Source organism: Palaemon carinicauda, chromosome 4, assembly GCF_036898095.1.
Source record: "Palaemon carinicauda isolate YSFRI2023 chromosome 4, ASM3689809v2, whole genome shotgun sequence".
Taxonomy (NCBI): domain Eukaryota; kingdom Metazoa; phylum Arthropoda; class Malacostraca; order Decapoda; family Palaemonidae; genus Palaemon; species Palaemon carinicauda.
The window spans coordinates 61,395,777-61,400,776 of record NC_090728.1 but is presented as its reverse complement, the minus strand read 5'-3'; positions in this window follow the sequence as shown (position 1 = coordinate 61,400,776).

The window sequence follows — 5,000 nt, the reverse complement described above, 5'->3', positions numbered from 1 at the left end:
ATATGCATGTTTATATATATATATATATATATACTATATATGTATATTTGTATCCTCTCTCTCTCTCTCTCTCTCTCTCTCTCTCTCTATTATATATATATATATACATACATACACACAGATATGTGGTTTTGTACGTATGAATACACGAACAGAGAGAGACTGCTACTTAACAAGACTCCCGTTGGCCACAGTTGCCAACATAGCAGTGGAATTCTGGCCACCTGCTCGTGGGGTTCGCGTTTGAAGGCTTTTTGATCAGGGTAAGTTTAACCATTGATACGGAAGAACGGGTGAGAGAGCAGGGAGAGCAGGAGGGAGAGGAGAGGAGAGTAGAGGAGAGGGCTGGTGGTGTTGCAAAGATGAGAGGAACCGCTTGAACAGTTCGAACAGCTTGAAGGAAGCTCAGTGAATGTGAGAGGTAAGTCCTCAGAGGGAAAGGATTGTTAGCCAAGTGGTCGTATTGCTTATATCTTTGGCTCAACCGGAAATTTGAGGGTTTTTTTGGTTGGGGTCGGGGAGGCAAGCGAGTTTGGAAAGGGATATTGAGTTTTTTATTTCTTTTTATTATTGAAATTTAGTGGATCGAAAGGGTTTTATTAGTTGGCCCTCGCGGACACACTTCGACTGGTCTGTTCTGTTCAGAAGAACCTATTTTATTATTATTATTTATATTATTATTCTTATTATTATTATTATTATTATTATTATTAGCTAAGCTTCCTAGATATCATCATCATCATCTTATCCTCTAACGCCTATTGACATAAAGGACCTAAATCTATATTATTATTATTATTATTATTATTATTATTATTATTATTATTATTATTATTAGCCAAGCTATAATCCTAGTTGGAAAAGCAAGATGCTATAAGCCCAAGGGTTCCAATAGGGAAAAATAGCCCAGTGAGGAAATGAAATAAGGAAAATAAATAAATGATGAGAACGAATTAACAATAAATCATTCTAAAAAATAGTAACAACATCGAAACAGATATGTCGCATATAAACTATAAAAAGATTTATGTCAGCCTTTTCTTGGGAAACACTGGAGGGAAGGTAATTTTCAATTTTGATCCATAAAGACACCTGCCCCATCAGAAACGACCAGGTGTGCACTCGGCCTGCCACCTGGCGTTAGCCCGGAGAGGAAGTCACACAGTTGCACAGCTTCTCTCAAGCAGCCATTTTTGCTCAGTGGGATTAATAGAATGAAGATTTTTATATGATATAATAAGAAAAATATGACTTTTATGTGGTCTATTAATTAGTGTTTGATCAAGTACAGTTTATTGTATTATTCTTAATGGGGTTTTTATGATATTTGTTATTGACATCGTTTATTCAGTATATATATATATATATAATATATATATAGGCCTATATGATAACTTTTGGAATTGGTCCCAGGGTTCGATTCCCGGCAGGTCAGATGCTATTGTCTTTGAGTGGTTTCGCCTTGGGACTCTGATCTCGAGGTCGGTAAGAGAATCCAGACATTAATGTAGTAAAGTATTTGGTTTATATATATATATATATATATATATATTTGTGTATGTATATATATATATATATATATATATAATTCTAATTCACATTTTGAGATAATTACCTACTTCACCCTTTGCCAAGGCATTCATTCTCTTGGCGTGAAAAGTGTGGCAGCAACACCTGCTTTCTCTCTCTCTCTCTCTTCTCTCTCTCTCTCTCTCGAGACGACTGTCGTTTGCCAAATGGGAAACTTAAGCACTTCTTTGTTCTTATTGCGAGACTAGAGAGCAATGGTGTTATTTTCATTTTCATTGCAAGAGGGAATGACCAGCAAAGAGGTTCTTGACACTAGAGATGCCAGATTGGCATTTTTCGTGCCAAAAAACTCCAAAATTTTGCCATTTTTTACGTGCTAGATACCTAAATTTGGCCTTTTTTAAATTGGCCAGCCTTAAATGCTATATTTTCGGCCTTTTTTCTACTATTAGTTTGGCCTTTTAAAAGCTGCAGTTCATCAGGACGTTGGCCTTTTCTTATTTCATAAACCTGGCAACTTGTTCTTGACATTGGGGTTGCCAGTTTAGCCTTTATTGGGGGCCAAAAAACTCAAAATTTGGCCTTTTTTTACGTCCTAGATACATAAATTTGGCCTTTTTGAAATTTGTTAGCCTTAAATGCTATATTTTCGGCCTTTTTCTACTATTAGGTTGGCCTTTTACAGCTGGAGTTGATCAGACGTTGGCCTTTTTTCACTTGGAAAAACTTGGCAACTCGTTCTTGACACTGGGTTGCCAGTTTAGCCTTTTTTGGGGTGCCAAAAAAACTTCAAATTTGGACCTTTTTTTACGTGCTAGATACCTAAATTTGGCCTTTTTAAAATTGGTTACCCTTAAATGCTATATTTTTGGCCTTTCACTACTATTAGGTTGGCCTTTTTAAAGCTGCAGTTCATCAGACGTTAGCCATTTCTCATTTGGAAAACTTGGCAACCCTGCAAGGGTTTTAGCTTGGCTAGTAATAATAATAATAATAATAATAATAATAATAATAATAATAATAATAACAACAAAATGGTAGATACTGATATTCTGTAATGCAGCTTCATCAACTGAGCGACATTTTTGTACTTTTTTGAAGTTTTTGTAGCTTTATACGAAGGATATAATTTCATGTTGTTACTGTTACAACCACCTTTGCTTTTATCAGTCATTCCACATCAAAACGGAAACGGATATGTAATTTCATGTATTTTTATGTATCTTTTTCCTACATGTCACATGCGAGTATAAGTAGTAACAATGTGCCGAAAGGTTACACTGGACACGAACGTTGAATGACGGTGGGAAAAAAAAAAAAAAAAAAAAAAAAAAAAAAATGGTGGTCATACAATTCCCGCCTCTCAGTCAGGAAATGAAAAGAAAAAGAAAAAAAAAACAGAGAGAGGTAAAACTCAAGGGTAATTCACGGACAATGTCCCACCTCGCATGGGCGTGACCCTAACGATTTTGACCGGACACTACAGCCCTCCCCCCCCCCAATTTTTTTTTTTTTTTGGGGGGGGGGGGGGTACCGCAATAACAAGTTCACAGACACTAAACCCTTTTTTTGAGTTCTTCCGCATTTATGCCAATTTGTTCCGTCCGTTTTCAGTCTTTTTATCTAAGGCAATCAAGGCTAATTTTGACGAAGGATTTTGCCACGTTGCTTAAGTGGTTTCACCATGACTTTTTAAGGCAAACCTCACGCCATGTTTTAGTTTTTTTTGACTACGTGAGGTGGACACTCCTAAAGCAAACCTTTGTTCTTTAGTCTTGGGTAATGCCATAGCCTCTGGACTATGCTTTTACTGCCTTGGGGTAGAGTTCTCTTGCTTTAAGGTACACCTAGGTACACTATTTTATCTATTATTTCTCTTCCTATTTTTTTTTAGGTTTTTATAGGTTATATAAGAAAGATCTATTTTAATGTTGTTATTATTCTTAAACTATTCTATTGCAGTTGTTTATTACTTCTCTTGTAGTTTATTTATTTAGCTCCTTATGTAATTTCTTCCCTGGGCTATTTTTCCATGTTGGAGCCCTGGGGTTTATAGCACCTTGCTTTTCCATCTAGGGTTGTACCATAGCTAGTAATGATGATAATTAATAATAATTATCATCATCATCATCATCTCCTCCTCCTACGCCTATTGACGCAAAGGGCCTAAGATTTCGCTAATTGTCTCTATCTTGAGACTTTAAATAATAATGATAATAATAATAATAATAACAATAATAATAATAATAATAATAATATCGTTATTTCTCTTTACAACAACAAACCGCAGCCTTCGTTAAAAAGTAGACCAGTGCGAAAGAAATAAAGGATTGAAATCCTTTACACGCTGGACTAATTGAACCCGAAACCATGGACGGACATGCACAGTGGAATACCGCCAGTAAATGTTCTCATGTTTCAGCTCACGCATCGCATGTGATCGCCCATTTTGCGATACTGCGAGGAAAGCGGCGGCTTTCTCTGAGGCGCGGTTTTGAATAAGCGTAGCTGATGTTATGCACTCCCCAATACCGTTTCTGGATCTGTTATTTATGAATGTGCTGTTGCTAATATTTTTTTTTTTGGGGGGGGGGTAGGGGGTGGGGGGGGGGGGGAGGTTTGAGATCGGATTAGAAGTTGATCGGAGTTTAATTCATTTTATTTTTACTTTTGCACTTTTTGGGGATGGGCTGACATCTTCAAAAGTTTTTAACAATAACACACATGCATATATATATATATATATATATATATGTATATATATGTATATATATACTGTATTTGTATTTAGGATATGTCTGAGGCCTTTGTTCTGCAATAGACTAGTAACGGCTGATGATGATGATATATACACACACACACCCACACACACACATATATATATATATATATATACATATATATAATATATATATATACATATATAAAGTTGAATCTCTCTCTCTCTCTCTCTCTCTCTCTCTCCTCTCCTATATGTATATATTAAAGAAACTTTAGACTTCTTAGTCTCTCTAGTCTTTTTCAGTCCCTCCTAATCAACTTTTCCCTAATAATCTCGTTATCCCTTTTGAATTTTCCTCTCCATGATTATTTGGCCACGTAATTAAAGTCATTTTCTTTGAAACATGCAGAAGCAGCATCAGCTTCTTTCAAGATCAAATAAGCGAGCGAGGCTTTTAATGATATAAATGTAAACACGATTATTACCGCTAGCTCTGAGCTGTTGGGTTGCCAGGTTTTTCTAAATGAGAAAAGGCCAAGTTTTAATCAACGGGAGCTTTAAGAGGCCAAATCATTAGTAGAAAGGGACAAAAATATAACATTTATGGCCAGTCAATTTCAAAAAGGCCAAATTTAGATATTTCGCACGAAAAAAAGGCGACAATTGAGGGGTTTGCCCTGAAAAAGGCCAACTTGGCAACCCTGAGCTTGCCTGAGATGTTATCTCTTTGACTCAGCATCTTTTAGAT